The sequence below is a fragment of the Cervus canadensis genome, chromosome 4, assembly GCF_019320065.1.
Source record: "Cervus canadensis isolate Bull #8, Minnesota chromosome 4, ASM1932006v1, whole genome shotgun sequence".
In the NCBI taxonomy this organism is placed as follows: Eukaryota; Metazoa; Chordata; class Mammalia; order Artiodactyla; family Cervidae; genus Cervus; species Cervus canadensis.
This window is the reverse complement of record NC_057389.1, coordinates 26,368,870-26,387,264: the sequence shown is the minus strand read 5'-3', so window position 1 is coordinate 26,387,264 and position 18,395 is coordinate 26,368,870. Positions and strand designations below refer to the sequence as shown.

Below are 18,395 nucleotides of genomic sequence, written 5' to 3'. Positions count from 1 at the left end.
CTACTTCAAATGGCAGCTGAATGCCCCATGTTGAGGAATAGAGTTAACCTATACCTGTATACATTACACTGCTTGCTGCTAGATTTTAAAAGTAATTTATTACACAGATAATAAAACACTCTCAATGACAATCAGATTTGTCTAGAACCCATTAGCCCAAATGAATAGATTTGAATCACCACCCATGCACTGTGAGTAGACACTGCTAATAAATAATTAACTGCTTTTTTTTCTAGGATACATTTTCTAAATGCAGATTCACAATCTTTGGGAGCAAAGGCGGCCACTCTCAGTCAGAATTTTCAGTCAAGATATAACTTGTCGTCTTAGCCTTAGTCTTTCTTCAACTTAATATCAAACATTTATCTTATTTAAACATCAAAGTAATAATCACCATTCCCCATTTCACATATTGTATGGCAGCAGCTTCAACAATACACATTTGATATTTTCAGTCATTAAGCTCTCTTTTTTTTTTTTTCCCCTAATGGAGACAAATAAAGTGGGAAGCAGTTCAGTCCCGAGCATCACAGTTTTAAGAGAACTCAATATTGCAGATGATTGCTTGGAAGCTGTAGCAGTAACAGACCACCTATGAGGAAAATGGAGATAATTACAAACAACAGTCACAGCTGTTAACGGCAGCACTCATAACACATCCTCAGCATGAAAAGATTGCAACTAATGCATCAGATGTTCAGCCACACTCAGTCACTGTGATGGACCCGGAGTGAAGACGATGTATAGACAAAGCCAACAACAACAGCAGGAGAGGTCAGAGTTAAAGTCCAGAGTTTTCCTTGCATGAGAAATTTTTAATCATTTCAGAATTAAGGCTTAACTTATTTTGCATAAGAAATATATTACTTAAAGGTTATTTATCAATCAAAGCTGCAAGGTTTCTTACCATATTTTAACACTTCCTATAGATGGCACTTGAATCATTGTTCTTATTTTTCCCTGCTGTACAAAGAACCTCCCTTCATACAGATATTGTGCTCTATATTCTTTAGTTCCAACGCCATTTAGGAAACACTTCATAGCTCCCAGACAGGGACATATAACTTTCACTAGCCAAGGACTAAATTATCTTGGGTTTTTCTCCAGAAAAATAATTAGGATTTACTTAAGAATATTCATTTTTGGAAAAACTTACTGATTTCATTTCCTATAAAACATATTTAATGTTAGAGGATAAAAGACACTAAATAATTCTAATGTCTTTTGCTTAATATCTTACCAAGCCCATGAAATAAGCAACAACCATGACAAGTAATGCCAAAAAAAAAAAAACCCCGCATAAAAATACTCATAGTCTAAGTCCCATAGATTAACTCAAATTGTGATAATCACATATAATTTAAAGAAACATGGTTGATACTACTTTGAGATAAACCAGCATAATCAGAATATATTAAGACTTATAAATGAGAATAAGATGATATTACCATCATCTCTTTGGGTCCAAATCATATCCTGTTAATGTGAATTATATGCATTTGAAATGTTTATTGTCACATACAAGAAGGATGTTTTGCTTTTGGCAAAATGTTAGTATATAATGTGTTTGCTTAAGGGACACTGAAATGTAGAAAAGTACTGATGAATTTAAGTTTTGTTTGAAATGAATGAGTGTTAGCTGGTCTGTAGTGAGATTTAGTTGGAGGGGCTTCCCTAGTGGCTCAGACAGTAAAAAATCCACCTGCAATGCGGGAGATCTCGGTTTGATTTTTGGGATTGGGAAGATCTCCTGGAGAAGGGAATGGCAACCCACTCCAGTATTCTTGCCTGGAGAGTCGCAAAGAGTCAGACACGACTGAGTGACTATACATTCATACACACGCACACCCTATTTGAGAGACAGAATCATGCAAATTAGTTGTAACCTCAGCTAGAAAAGGGCTTCTACAGGGAATGTATAGAGGACCATCTACTATCCTAAGTACAGAGGAAGGCAAATAATGACATGTATAGGGTTAGATAGCTTAGAGAAGAGGGATATTAAGATAATTCCTGTCTTACCTCTCTTCTGAAAGAAAATAGAAGATAAGTTCAGTTTAAAAGATGAATGTGATCATTAGAAGTCTAGAAAGTAGCTCCATTTCTTTTTCAAGCCTTGGTTCCCCAAATCTGTTTTCCCTCCTGCTAATGGTGCTTTTGGGGGGACCTTAGAAAAACTTACTTTTCCCATACCCTGAATTCATATCAGTATGGAGATACAACAGTGAGAAAACTGATGTCTTACATTCCTTAGAGATCTTCTGTGTTAATAAATCAGTAAATTAAGCGACTTTTGAGTATATTTGAATGTATTCTCCATATAAAATAAAAGTTTTCAAAGCATTATCGCATTTAGTATTTCACTTGAACTGAACAACAGTCCTAAAAGTAGAAAGTGAACACATTTTTGTTATTAATATGACATTAATGGCATCTCATATTTATAGGTCATCTTATAATATGCAAAGTGATTTTATATAACTTTCTCATTCCAGCTTCAAACAAATTATCAGAGTACCAGAAGAATTTGCAACAGAATAAATACGAGTAGTTAATATTCATAAAAGTTGTTCAAGGTCACTTAAGAGCAAAGAAATAAAAATTAAAATTACCAAAAAACATTTTTACTTGTCAAATAATTGAGGGAATGACATGCTTAATTTTGTCAAGGGCATGTGTTGGCAAAACAGGTACTGTTATGTGTGGCTAGTAAAGCTGTAATTTGTTACACCTTTTCTGAATGACATTTGGCACTAGGAATTTATTCTGAGGAAAAATGGGAGATATAAACATAAATTTACTTGTAAATGAATTCACTACAGAGTTATTTATAACACAGAATACCAGAAACCACATTTTTCTGGGTAATTGTAATTTGAGGCAGTCATCTCGGAACACGAGATCTTGGGAAGGTAGACCCTGTAATGTGAAACAATAATTGGAAGAAGGCTGGGATCATAGCTCCCCTATCTGAACTGACATCCCTGGAGTTTATTTTTATTTTTTTATTTTTTTCCCCTGGAGTTTAATATGAGAAAAATAAAATGCTTATGTAGGGCACTATTCCTTTTTTGTTGTTGTTTTTCTTTTTTATTTTTTAAATTACTAAAATACATTAACACATTTACAAGAGACTTGGAAAATACAGAACAAAGTTACATGTAGTTCCATTATATTTTACAATTTTTTTTTAAATAGATCAATTAAGATTTTTAGTCAGAGTTTCAATATCAAACTCTCAAAAATTAATAGGATGAATATACAGGAAGATAGAAGGATATAGTGGACCAGAAAAGCACTATTAACCAATTCAATTGCTATGGACCAAAGTGTATTAAGATTTACACAATTTTCACACAACAGTAGGATACAAATATTATTCAAGTTCCCCTAGACTATAAACTAGAAGACACTGGAACATATCCAGGGACATAGAACAAGGTACAAAAATTTCATGGTATAAAGGATTGAAATCAGTAGGGCACTATTCTTTGGGGATTCATTGATTATAATCCAACCTAATTTTAACTGGCATAGGTATACTCGCTTGCTTGCTTGTGTATATATGAATGCATTTATTTAATCCATAAAATATATCTTAGGTAAACTTTCAATCTCTTTGTTACAAGCATAGTCTGTATTACTAAGGAAACTGTAGGAGTGAGCCTACATGGTAATAACTTTGCCCATTGCAAAGCCAGTAGATATTGGAAACCTAAAGTTATTTTAAAAACTATTGAAATGTATGTCTCTGATTAAACTGGCTTAGGTAATATCCTTTATTCTGATTCTAGGACTTGATGATCCTGAGATTTCTTTTAGCTTTATGAGTCTATGGCTGATTTAGCAGCCACATTTATTATTTAAAGAAAGCGAGAAAGATGGTGTTAAATGTTCCTCAAAGTGGAATTGAGGTTTTAATTATTACAGGACATATGGGTGAGAGAGACACTGAACAGCTCAATTCCGAGCCTGACCATTTTTCTGTGAATATTTAAAAATACTACAGTGTGGCTATCCAATTAAAAAGCTCTTGGTTGGTGTTTGTTTGCTTTCAGTAGGCACCAGTCATTCAAGTCATTACAGCACTTCCAAATTAATGAAGAGAAATCTTTTTGTAAAGTAGTGATTAAAACTCCCTTAATTTTCACTCAAACAAAATCAGTGCTACAAAAACTATGCAACACTTTTGGCTATAGCTGCTTATTTTGTGATGTAAATTAAAGGCCACCCTAACAATGAAATCTGCAAAGCTGAATTCAGTGTATGGAGCTGTAGGAAATTCTCCGATTTCTTCTCTTTCTGAATTATTATAGTAAAGATGGCAGATGTTTTAACTATTAAAACAACTTTACTTAAAGAAGGCAGTCTCTTTTCTGCAGATGGCCTCTCAGAAGTCTTTTTTTTTTTTTTTTGATGACAACTCTCGTGTTGTTTAACTCTTCTATAGCATCTTATGTTATTTATTATTGTATCCTTTCTCCTCCTCTCCCTGCCTTCTTTCTTCTTTCTCAGTTGTTGAAATCAAAGTGTTGGTGCTACCATGGATAAGGAGAATATAAAATATCTCTTTGAATAAATGCTCCGCCCGGACACTGACATAGATGAATGTCAGGGCAGTGAACCTGTCCTCTGTGACCCCAAGTCCTGTGTCTGCAGAGGATAGCTCTGTGCTTCTGGAAACGTCCTGGGCCCCTAGTTTCTGTCCTGCCCCCTGTCCTGCTCTCTCTAGCTCCTGGATGAAGCTTCTTTCTTCCCTGCCGCCTCTTTTTCCTTTACTGTGTTATCCTGAGGCTCGAATAGTCTTCAAGTTCCATCTTCTTCCACACACCCACTTCTTTTGGGACCTCTTTTTATGCTTGTGGTTCCACCTATTATGAAGACAGACACCAAATCTATTTCTCCAGTTCCAGCTTCTAGACTCCTTACTGGACATCAGTACTCAAATTTGTATTTCAAGCCCGACTCCTTCTCTTTCCCTTTTACAAACCAGTCCTTTGATGTCACATTTTTACGACTCTATCGGCGCTTTTCCAGTCACCCAGACACTGAAATTCTGATATCCTTTCCTCTAATCAGGCATTCCTTTGCCATATCTCCTGCACCCATCCTTTCCTTTCCATTCCCTCTGATACCAGGCTGGCTCCATTTGCTGTGAGATCAATTGCACTGGAATCTGAAAGGACTACACAAAGATTAGTTTATGCTCTCTGTTTTCAGTCTCTCCCTCATCATCTCCTTTGTCTTTAGGCAAATCTCGTTTGCCTTTGGGATTAAATCCCTTTATGTTGCATATAAGGGTTCACACAGTTTACTTTCTAAATACCTTTGGAGCTAATCTACTTCCCTCACACAAACCTTCCATTTCAATCCAACTTAACTAATTACTATTCATTTAATATTATTCCTCTTTGTTCACTCTGTTCTTCCTACCCAAACGGGCTGAGTATGTTTCTCCAGCAAAAGCCCACCCTTTCTCTAAGGTCCAATTTAAACTTTAACCCCCTTTCATGAGCTTCTGTTAACATGAAGTTACATATGCTGCCTTTTAAGCTCAATGATGAGCTTTAATCACATTTCTTCTTATTTATCAATTTTTTATAACACTTTGTTGCTTGGTATATTTTAATACACTTTATCTCTAGTTTTAGATTATAAACTACTTGAGGGCAAGGAGTTTATTTGTATTTTCCACAGTTAATAGGAATGTTCAGCATATCAGATTGCTGCCTGGAGGTTGTGTCATATATTGTAAAAAACTATTTACCGCCTTTCTTTCCATGAATGATGAATGATTCTGAAATTATTCAAAATAGCTACCTACATAATAGGAACTGAATTTGTCTTGAAGACATTTGTACTTAGTTTTATTACCACTTGTATACCCATGTGGGTTTTAGTCTATTATAATTTTATTCTGCCCTTGGGGGATTCTCAAGGTCTTTAGAGCTCTAGGGCTTTATTTATCCCTGGTAAATAATACCATCATGCACAAAAGGAAATCAGCAAAACAAATTTCCTCATTGTATAACTACACACAAAACTGCCAGATTTAAACTATTTGAGAACAGGAACTACCCCACAAGATTTGTCTGTTAAAATCCAAAAAGCTTTGAAGATACTTCCAAGGCTAAAAGTAACACACAGTCAAATCAGGAGTCACACAAAAAAAACCCCAAAACACTAAGGAAAACATTTTCCCCAGAAAGATAGTGTAGTTATTGTTGTCTGGGGCAAGATCCTTTTCTGCGTCCCACAAAATAGTGTGTGTTGACAATTAAGCTAAGAGTAGATTCCTTTTTAGCCTTTGAAAGCAAGAGTTGGTAACTGACAGTAAGAAAACTAGTATAATGCCAGCAACTTCCTAATATAAAAAGCCACTTAAATTTCAGCATGAAATCAAAAGTTTTAAATAAATGGAATTCATGTTCTGAAAGGCAGTTCACATAATTTGCAGTACTTACACTATTCTTTCACAAAGAAGTGTAGGAGAGCATGACCAGAAAATGATTCAGTTGCTGACAGAGAAAGTCCTTTGTTCTCAAATGTGAAGTAATTTTGATTTTTTTAAAATATATTGAAAATAGCATTGAGTTATCGCCACCCTGGAGTTGTAAAGATCTAGAGAGTCCTCTCTTTAAAATAATTCTTATTGTTTCATCTATAAGTAGAAATATTAGAATTCAGTTTTCCATAAACTGCATTCATCAAGTATTCATTAAAACATTCCAAGCATATTTCCCATAACCTCTTTTTTGCATTCTCTTTTCCAGGCAAACTAAATTAGTAAGTGCTCACATGGTATAATTCCCCACCTCTGAATCTCTGCTCATATTGTCTTTCCCGCAGAAATCTCAGGAGATTGCAGTACATAGGCAACCCAGTCTTAAGTCATTTAAGACATAACTAACCACACCCTTTCTTATGGCGGGCAAATATGGTTTCAAACTCAACCTTAAATTATATCAAAGTTATCTAGCACATACTCAATTCCAGCTACTGGATAAATATCATCTTATATCTAGCAAAGAGAGGACCTGTAAAGAGTTAAAATAGTGGGTATAAAAACCACGTTGGCAGTTCAAAATGGTGACCTTAGAAAAATATCATGGTCTGTAATTTTTGGATCTTAAGATACTTGCTGAAAGAGCAAGAGCATAGAGTTTTTTAACATCTAGATTTCATTTTCAGGACTCCATAGAGCATTTTTATAACACACCAAGTCTGCAGTCATTTCAATGGCTGTTTATGGCCTCTGTCTCAGCCAGTTCAAGTGGAGGTGAAAGTTGACTGCTTCAATGGTGCTCCCTATTTTGAAGTGGACCAATTTTCTGCTCTTTGGTAGTTTGTGACTTTTTAGCACTTCAGTGTATTGCTTGTGATCTGTATTTTGATTGCTAAGGCTTGAAGACTTTGTTTTGGTAGTAAGGACTTTTGATTATTCTTTGAAAGTTCTAGCGTTAGCTGATTATGTTTAGCATATGCTTAGAAATTAAAGAAGCAGCATCTGATTAGATGTTTGAGAGATTGAGAGAAAAAGGCAAAAATCTAACTTTTAAGTCAGGAGGTGAAATGCCTGTATTGAATTGACCTATCTATGTAAGGGAGCTTCTTAAAATATAATTGCTGAGAATCATTGTGTCAAGTCATTTGCTGAAGTTATTGCACGTATTTGTCTTGGTGACTCTGTACAATAGGGATGACTAGGCCATGTTGTGGACGTCTGCTGCTTTTTGAACTGCTTTAATCTTTTCCTTTATGAAACTATCCCTCCATGCAATTCACATGGTGCAAGAAAGTAATTATTCCTTCACCTCCGTGTGCTGTAGATCAAATCTGCCAACCTGTACTAATCTCAGTAGCTTAAGTACCTAAAGTCCTAAGAGAAAGAACAGAGCTCAAGCCATCCAGAATCCATGTTGGAGAGTCATGTGGCTCTTGGAGCCACATGTGACCTTGACATTTTGTCTGATGTTTTTAATATTGAGGATATGTATACTTGGTACTTGGAATGGCAAGGACCCATCTTTGCTACTTCTTGGGGAGAATCTTCCTACAAATGAAGGCAACCTAGAGGGAAAGCAGAGCCAAAAAACTATGTTAACCAATACTTTTTTGTTGTTTGTTTTTTGCTTAAGCCATTTTTAGTAGAGTTACTGACATTTACTGTCAAAAGAATGCTAACTAATATTCTCTTCCAATTTTGTTACATGAAAAAGGGTACCTAACTTCGCCTTATATTCACAGCTAGTAGGTGGCCAGCCCAGGATTTGAATACAAGTCTCTCTGAGTCTAGAAGCACAGTCACATAATGACTCTGAGAGTAGTTTGGGGAATCTGGGTACTAGTTAGCTACTCAAAACATCAAGATGGCTTTGGACTCTGATTTCAAATTAGGCAAACCATTTTCTTCCCAAGTGGTTTTTGTGTACCCCCCAAATGATAAGGGAACAGTTTCTGAAGGGCAAATGTAATCCTGCAGATTCTTGCATATATTATCTGTTTTTATTAAGACAATCTTGGAGAATGTTTGCTTATCTTAAGCTTGGCAAGCGAGAATGTTTTCTAGAAATCACCTCTTTACCTCTATCAGTGTTGGCTTGCATTGATTAAAAATTCTGATGTTTACTGTTGTACAAATAGTCAATATAAGTTAGGACCAAATGATGGGAGTTGCTACAGAAATTCATGGATTTAGATCAGCAACCTCTCCTGAGATGAACTTTCCTAATAGGTACTTTCATAAGCCAAGCAGGGCTTTCTTGGCTTTCTCCTCTCTGGCTCTCCACTATGTTTGGATGACCTAGTTAGAAAGAGGTCCCTGCTTGGATGGCATGGAGAACTGTAAGATGAGGAAGCTGTTCTCTGATGTCTGTGACATTTAGTGACGTCTTATACTCGCAAAAATTCATGGACCACTAGGTATATCCTTTTAGGTTGAGATAAAAACAGATGTAGGAATTCTTTTCTAACAGAAAGATTTCAAAACCTGTTCTGGAATTTCCTCAATATGCTGGAAAAGAAGTTACACTGTTAAGGGAGATGGTGGTTAGCTGTAAGGAGAATTGCCATTGTTTGTTTCTTCATTTAAAGAAATTTAAATCTCTTAATAATTTATGGGGATAGAGTTGCAGGTATTCAATTAAGTGTGTCAGACTTAGTGTATACAATGACAACTTGTGAATGGTAGGTTTTTCAGGTGTCATAGATATTCAGGTTTTTGTTTTATCTTTTGGACTCTTGTTTACTCTAAAGCATGAAGAAAACTTTCAGTACACTGATTTCAGAGGCTTAGATTCAAATAGGCAATATTTATCAGAGTGCACATTTTAAACTTAGTTCCCCCAATTTTTAGGACAGAACCTGACTTAAATATACTATCAAAATTACTTTAAAGTAGATTTGTATTGCTTGCTATCCATTTATATTTAGTTGAAAAAAGACTCCAAATTTATTGTTAGCAAACCTGGTGTTTGGGGATTACAATAAATAAGCAGACATGGCTAACTTGATCTGTTTTTAAAGTCTATAAAAGTATACTATAAAATGAAAATTGGAAAGTTAAATACAGTGAGTTACATTAGCTTCTGTTCCCTCCTGAAACTGCAGTAAAATGACAGTAAAGATATCTTTTAAGGTCGTAAATAAACAAGGACAATGAGAACGGAAAAGACAATGTCAATAATGAAATGTTGGAAGCTAAAGAACAGATGGAGGGGTTATAACTGACTTAGCAGATCCCAGAAAGCTGAGTCCCAATCACACAGTAGAAAAAGCAAAGAGCAAACTGATTTACACCATGAGACCTCCAAAAGACTCCAGAATTACTGATGTTGGCTAGTGCTGGAAGTGGGAGATGCAAGTGGGTGGAAGAGAAGGGTTTGGGTTAAAAGTCTCTTAAGAAAGTTAGTCCCCCAGCTGTTTTTCCTTCTCTGTGCAGCTCATCACTGCTCCTCCCCAGCGTGGCAGGTTTGCTCTCTAGAGAAGGTCTCTGTCCTGTTTTGTTCTAAGGCACATAGAGAACATGATGCCCCACTGTAAACAGGGAATGAGGTGAAGATTTATGTACCCTGTTAACTCACCAAGCTTGGCTGTTAGACTTCTATCCTCAAGCAAGTACTGAAGAAGCTGTCTCTGAGGAATCTGATTAGTCCCCCAAGTAGAGCTGCTGACTATCCCCAGTGAGTTGATTTAGGCAGACAACAATAAAAAGAATCAACATTCAATACCCATTTGCCTCCACCACATGTAGACCTTCTAATCATCAGTTGATGACTCAGTCACAAATTTGAACAGTCAAGGATCACCAAGTATTTGAAAAAGACTCCAGTGTACTTTTGAAGGCCTCCAATTTCAAAATAAAGAAATAAACAAAGACATTAGCTTGAAAGAGAGGCCATGAAACAAGGAAAAAACAATGACCCAAACCCAGTTATCTTCAAAATAGTCAAAGAAATAAGAACATATATTGTGTTCATGAAATACTTGGTAGAAGAGTTAGAAAGGTTGAAAAATTCTCTCAGAAAACATAGCAAAAAGAAAAAAAGATGCAAAAAAAAAAAAAGAATAAAAGATAAAATCAGAGGATCAGTGTAAATAGGAAGTTCAACATCTGAGGAATTTAGGAAGAAAAAAGTAACATCATAGAAGAAGTAATTCAGTGACATTATCAGCATTGCAAGTTATGAGTTTCTAGATTTAAAAAAATATGTCTGATATAAGGAATGAAGGAAAAAGACCTCATACTAGACATACTATTTTGAAATTTCACAACATCAAAGAGAATAAGCTAAAAATCACTTAAATCTGATGGAAAAATGGCTTCTAATCTAGAAATCTGTGTCCTGCCAAACTATCATTCAAAGTTGGGAATAGATTGAAGACATTTTCAGAAATGCAAGACACCCTAGATTTTAGCACCCATGTTTTTTTTCCTGGGATATTAGTAAAGTATGTGCCTAAAGTAAAGAAATAAACGAAGATCCAGAAAACATAGGATCCAGGAAAGACATCCAGCATGACAGACCAAAACGAATTTCCAGGAAAAAGTTCAAAAGAATAATCAGAGTACGAGATGCAGAATATGCAAGTTTGTATGTATGTATGCATGTAGAGGTTTGGTAAAGAAACTGGGCTGTGTAGCCTAGTTCAGTGCTGCTATATTCATTAGATTAACTTGTCCCTTTGTTAGGCTTAATTAATATTGTGCAACACTATTGTTAACAATTTCCATTTTGCCATATGCGTATATATGGTAGTCAAAGCAATAATTTGATGAATTATTAATTCTGTTCACTAATTTATCCAGCATGGCATCTTCAGAGGCATGTTCTGAAGCGTTTAAGATTTTAATTTCTGTAGAAATTCCAGTGAAAGGTTATGATGAATCTTTATGGAAAAATTAGATTAAACCAGAATCTGCTCAATAGGAAAAGGGACATGACTGCAGGAAGTGGAAGACACTGGGGGCAAATGTACTGTTTACTGGTTTAATGTAGCAATAAAATTGTCCAGCACAACCCATTGATTCAAGAATTGTCATTGCACATCCTGTAACTGAGCAATGAAGTATGGCAAGAGAGCTTTTAGAAAAACCTATGTGAGGTTTAGATTATAAATAGAAATATTGACTTATCAACTTGTTTGAGGGGCAGTCGCCTCACTAAGAAATGATTCTTGTGACTACCTCATTCAGATTCACTGTCAATTCATGTTTTCACACTGAAAATACCTTGTCCTTTCTTGGTCTAAATATGTGTCTCTTCATTTATACTCAGTGTTGAGCAGAATGACAGTTCTAGCAATAAACATGATAATTTTCCTTAAAAAAATTTTTATTCTTGGGGGAAAAGTTGCATTTTTATGTTGGATTCCTTTGTAATTAATAGCTTAATGTTGAGCTCCTTTTACTTCTGCACAAATGGGTATCTGATTGCTTATGTATTCAGCATACATATTCCTAATTTAAAATACAGAACCTAATCATCCTATTTCCCTTGCTTTGGGAGCCTTGTTCTCTCAGTTAACCATTCATCATTGGCCTTTAAATTGCTGTAGGCAAGCAGAAAAGTATTTCCTTCTTTATATTTTCTTAGCATATTTTCACAGAAAAGAAAATTAATAGAAGTATAAAAGACTCCCTGAGAACATTTGTGGCCACTGTGATTTAGAAATATTATTGGTTAAAAAAAAAAAAAAAAGTATGAAATAAAAGAATTAAAAAGAGGTGAAGGAAACTTGCAGTTTTGATTTTTAAAATATTTCTGAGATGAACAAGAAACAAAACTAAGTTTCAGGCTGCCAACCATAGAGTTTCCAAACCTGTAGCCGCGCTGGAACTATCACGTTCTCACACACCCTTTCATGTAACACTAGATGATGGTGGCAAATACAGACACAGCCACTCCCATTCTTAATGCAAGACAAGTAAATTGCAACTGTAATGAAATACTGTTTACAGCTGTCAGATTGGCAAAGATAAAAAGACTTGCTAATATGCTTTGAGGGTAAGGGTGTGGAAAAGATAGCTTTTTATCCTCACACACTACTGCTGGGAATGTAAAGTGGAATGACCTCCAATGAGGGCAACTTGATAATATTTACCCAATTCCCTGCTTATACTCTTGGCCTAGAATGCTACTTCTGAAAACTTATTCTCCAGAAAATATATCCACATGTATGAGGATATTCATTGTGATTATTCTTTTGGCAAATAAAATAATGAACCAACGAATACTTTGAATGTCCATCAATAGACTGCTGGTTAAGTAAATTATGGTAAATTTATGATAGGGAATATCTATGCCATATGCAAGAGATGTTATTAAGTGCAGAACAGTGTGTAAAGGTGAAACACTACCATTTGTAGAGGTTTTTTCCTTTGATTTTTTAATTATTATTTATAAGAATTTATAGAAGGCTTCAGAAAAGCTACATAAACTGGTGACAGAATTTGCCTTGTAGGGAAGGGAGGAGGACTAGGGTGGTCTGTTTCCATGTATTTTTTTGTATTGTGGGGGAAAAAATGATGCCAACACAACATTTTTCTGTCCAGTTAAAATTTCAAAACAGAATGGCAAGCCCAGTTCCGTGGGCTCATATTCCTACTGACCACTGCAACTCTAACCTGTCGTAAATACCCCTAAATGTCCAGAGGGAGGCCCTGGAGGTGAAGGGAAAGTGGAGAACAGTTGGATGGAGGAAATATCACGAAATGAGTAATGTTAGGGACCATGATGTTACTTTACAGTTTTTGGGTGCTTAGAACATGCTTGGTGCTGGTCAGTTTTCCATGTATTAACCTATTTAATCCTCACATCTGTCCCGAAAAGTCTGTATAATCATTGTTTTCATTTTACAGATGAGGTAGACCTGAGAGATGGGGAGGTTGAAGAACCTGCCCCAAATCACATAATTATTAAATGACCTCCCACAATGCCAGTGACTCTAAGCACTGCACTCAGCAAAGCAAAGAGGTCCCTGCGTTCCCACCAGCACTCTTCTGCCCTTTTATGAAAATGACCAACTGTTCTCCAGTCCAATAAAAAGGTATTTTTCTCTCAAAAAAGGAGACCTGTTTTCATTCATTATTTGGATTTGCAAATATTTACAGAGACTGTGTGGGCAGTATGAAGACTAGTTAGTTTCTTGGAAATTGGAAGGCTAAGCAAACGAAGGAATGAGTGAAAGGTATGCCAGACAAATGCCAAGAGAAGGACAGTGGGTTGTCAATATTAATATCAGAGAACACCATCAAAAGTCATAATATAGGAGGAAAATTTTTTAAAATATTGACAAAATACTTAATTTCCACAGTGAAAATGTCACAGCCATGAATGTTGAATTGTTAAATATGTACAACCAAAGATATTAAAAATTCAAGAGGAATGAACAAAACCACAGTCATTGTGGTACATTTTGACACTTATCCCCTTCTGTCTCTGTCATGTCAAATAGAAGAATAGTGATGGTGATATCAATAACAAGGAATAAAAGTAAAAGGGAATTAAAACATATTTACTGCCTCAAAATGATTTATAAATCTGTCTCATAAAATTTGAATTTGCATTTATTAGAATGTTTAGTGGCCTAGGGATTTTGATGCTAACCTAACTGAGTGAGATTCCTTCCCTTATGCATTTTCTTATACATGATAGAATGTGTGTGTGTTAGTCACTCAGTCATGTCCAACTCTTGAGACCCTTTGGACTGTAGCCTACCAGGCTCCTTTTTCCATGGGATTCTCCAGGCAAGAATGTTGGAGTGGGTTGCCCTTTCCTTCTCCAGGGGATCTTCCCGACCCAGGGATCAAACCCGGGTCTCCTGCATTGCAGGCAGATTCTTTACCATCTGAGATACTAGGGAAGCCCAATGATAGAATAGACCATTTTAAAGGCAGAAAAAAATATGAGTATACCATAGGAATTATGCTCAGATGCAGACAACAGAATTTTTAGGAAGGTGGGGAAAAGAGAGTCTCTAATAAAGTATCTGGAGTCATACTGTAAGATACTGTTAATTTTAGAGTAGAAAAATGTACTTTCCTTGTAGCTCTTCCACCCCAATCCTGGACCAGGAAAAGTAGAATTTCTTTAACATCTTCTTCCCACAAGCAGGGTCTAATGGACTGAAAACCTAGGCCAGTGTACATGCTGGGAAAAAAGCAGGAAGATACCGATGGGAGATCAGGATGGGTAAGGGACCATGGAGGGAAGGATCATATTTTGATGGTGACTGAGCACCATAATTTCCTCTGTGAATTGTCTAATCCTAGTCTTTACCCATTTTAAAATCAGGTGATTTATCTTTCATTATTGATTTACAGAAGCTCTTTATATATTATTTAAATTAACTATTTTATATCTGGGCTTCCCTGGTGTCTCAGTGGTAAAGAATCTGCCTGCAATGCAGGAGATGTGGGTTCTATCCCTGGGTCAGGAAGATCCCCTGAAGAAGGAAACAGCAACTCACTCCACTATGGCTGGGAAATCCCATGGACAGAGGAACCTGGCAGGCTACAGTCCAGGGTAGCAAGGATCAGACATGACCTAGCTACTAAACCACCACTACCAGTTTATATTCAAATTAGATCTATTATGTCCAAATATTTAAATATTATATCCAAATGTACTTACTATATTAAATATTAACATTATTGTATATCCAAGTTTATCTAGCATATTCACATAGTTCTAGTGCATTTGGGGGCTTATTTTTGTGTGAATGTTTTGTCTACAAATGTTTACACTTGATACAGTGAAATGTGTTCATTGCCTTTTTTATGTCTTCTGGGTCCTTATTTTGTTAAGCAAAATTTAACAACTTCTAAATGTAATATTTTTGTACCAAATTGGAATTTCTAAACTTCATTCAGTAGTTCACCTTACTTCTCTTTTAGGCATTTGAAATTATTATATGGATTCCCTTTAACCTCCTGCAACTATTCCTTACATAAGTTTGGAGTTAACCCCTCACCCAGGGCTCAGTTTGGAGAATTCCCTTGGTGGCTCTGGTCTCCTTTGGTCCACTTCATTTTCATTCTCTCGTAGCCCTCTGTGTTTTGCAGTCTGCGCTCTGTTTGGATGTTCACTTCCTAAAACCTGCCAACAGAGAAGAAATAACTATAACTGCCTTGATCCATTAAGAGATACAGAATATCTTCATTTCTGTGTCAGATTTTATTTTTCCCTATTGCAACTTATAATTTCAAAATGTTCACTTCCTAAGCAATACATCAGTAAGCATACAGCCATATTAACATACCCTTGATTAGTCTCTTTCTGTGCGATATCCCCCCCACCACTTCTCCTCACTGATTCATGGCCCTCAGCTGATGTCTTTAAGTAGTATCTGTCACCCCAATGGGGTGGTGGGTGCTGTTTCTTCTCTGCAACGCATGTTGAACCCCATGACTCTTTTGGAACTGCTTTGCAGGGACTCTGTTCTCTCACTGTTCTATCAGGCAAGTATTTCTCTGCTGGTGACCACTTTGAATCTTCATGGTGCTGGACCTTTGAGAGACTCTGGAAGAGTGGGTGAAGGGTCTATTTTCCTTTGTATTATACTCTTTTAGTGGAGTTCAAAAGCTGAGTTATTTGGAACCAATGATATACTGAGTTCAACGCATACCTTAGTTTGAGTTCTTCAAAAGCCAGCTCCAGGGTTAGGACTTGGGAGCATGTGGTTTATTTGTAGAGTATTCCAGTAAGCACTGGATTTGATCCCTGGGTTGGGAAAATCCCCCGGAGGAGGGCATGGCAACCCACTCCAGGGTTCTTGCCTGGAGAATCCCCATGGACAGACGAGCCTGGCGGGCTACAGTCCATGGGGTCGCAAAGAATCAGACATGATTGAGTGACTAAGTGCACACTCACAAGTGAAGGAGTGGGGAAAGAGAATGAAGAATCACTGATTGAGGTTATGATAAGCTGGTTATAAGGAGGAGCAAGGATGCCATCTGACTAGGGGCAGTCTGAGATATTGGGTGGAATACACCACAGAATTGTCCACTAGAGCACGCAGGAAGCTTGAGTATTTATCTGCTGATTTCTATCTCTCAGTTGTTGAGGGGTGCTCCTGGGGCTGTAAAATCTCAACGTTTCCGAACTACAGTCGGCAAACTCCCAGGGCTTTGGAGAAAGCCCTAAGACTGAGAAATATTGACCTGGTTGCCTATACAGGAATGTATATTCACCACAGCTATTCACCACAGCTATTCACCACAGCTGCTGGTGAATAGAGTGGACATGGACAGAACCTGCCACTGAGAAACTGCACCTTCGTTTTATACTTAAAATTCCCCCGTACCATCACAGCAGATGCATGCTCCAGTGTGTTTTCTCTGAGCCAAGTTCACCATGAATACTATCATTTTTTGTGGAACTCACCTGCTGTTATGTGGAACACCCCCCACATACACTGTCAGCCCCTCTAGTTTTCCAGGCAGACCTAAGATGTCCAAACGCCACAAATGAATACAAGTTCAGTTATTTCCTAGCAATCCCATGAGACTTCCATGCAAATAGATTTCCCCATAGTTCACAAGTTGCAGCCCATCACATGTTTGAACTCTCAGCAGTGAACACAGCCACGGTCAAACTGATCATCACATCATACCATCTTAAAATAAAATTTAATCTTTTATGTCTTTTTCTTTCCTGAACTCTGCCAACTGGTACTTGACTTATTCTATATAATGTAACATTGATTTACTTACAAACAGTTCTTGCCAGGTTTCCCTAGATACTCATAGCAACTGGCTTCTTAAAACTTGCCTTTTGTGCAGACTTAAAGTGACAGCATTCCTTTTAAAAGCACAGAAAATTAATCAGTTCTTTCATGTATAGAGTGACACATAATTGTTGCCTCTTGCTTGTTGTATACAGACAGCATCTTCCATTTATTTCCTTGACAATGATTTTGGAAGACATGACATTAGGTCAGGACATTCCAAGGACAGGAAAGAATGACTGAGGCGCAGGTGATTATTGAAGTCCTCTTTCTTCCAATGATTTATGGTAAAGCTCCAGGCAAGCAGGCTGGCTCCTCTGCATTGCAGTTCCCTCGCTTTTAATATGGAAATACTTATGTGCTAAAGAACTCCAGGGAAGGAAAACCAGGGGGCAAGATCAGCTGCCCCTGGCAGAGTGGGAAGCAGAAGGACTTGACAGAGAAACAGCATGTCAGAGTTCGCAGGCTCTTGTTAGCAATTGACATTAGGTGAGATTAACTTGTGTGGGGGACACCTTCCCAATTAGCCATGCATCTGAAGTAGCCCTTGTTAGGGTTGAAGTATTTGTTGTTTGAGTTGTTTGCATTCTAATATTGTTTCCATATGGGTTGCAATCTGACTGGTGTCTCTCTAGAGGACTTAGATTAGTGCTTTATCCATGATTTACTTAATAAATGCCAAGTGATGTATTGCTATATATTGAGGCTGTATAAAATAGCCCTATTTAATATTTTTCTCTGTATTCAGAGAGGAGTGTGATAAATTCACAAAGAAGTAGAGAATTTTTCTTCCCCTCTCAGTCTAGAACTGAGGAAAAGCAAGGCAGTCTATCTCTGTGTTCATTTCTCTCCAGTTCCCGCCTCTGTCTGCCCTTGTCTGCTTCACATACAGGCACATTCGCAGACACACACATACTATGTAGATTCTCTTTTCCCGTCCAAGGACATTCCCCACACTTAAAGTTAGCCTTGACCTGTCTTACCCCTTTGAAACCCATGGGAGAGGCAGTGTGGAATAGTGTAAAGAGCTGAGGTTTTGACAATAAACACAGTTTTGAATCCTGGCTTTACCACTCAGCTATATGACCTGCAAGATACACAAACTTTCCTCAACCTTCTTTCTCTGAAGGTCCAGATATTTGCTACCTCTTACAGTGAGAGAATAA

General features: G+C 36.9%; 1 long non-coding RNA gene across 1 annotated transcript in view; it reads right to left on the bottom strand.

Annotated features, from left to right (window-relative positions):
• Positions 1–329: 329 nt before the first annotated feature.
• The window catches only part of LOC122439559, a 68,759-nt gene continuing 50,693 nt past the window's right edge, over positions 330–18,395 (bottom strand). The window contains exons 2-3 of the long non-coding RNA XR_006268917.1: positions 15,475–15,599; positions 330–592 (exon numbers count right to left, since the gene is read on the bottom strand). This is a non-coding gene — a long non-coding RNA (uncharacterized LOC122439559). The remainder of the gene's footprint in view (positions 593–15,474; positions 15,600–18,395) is intronic.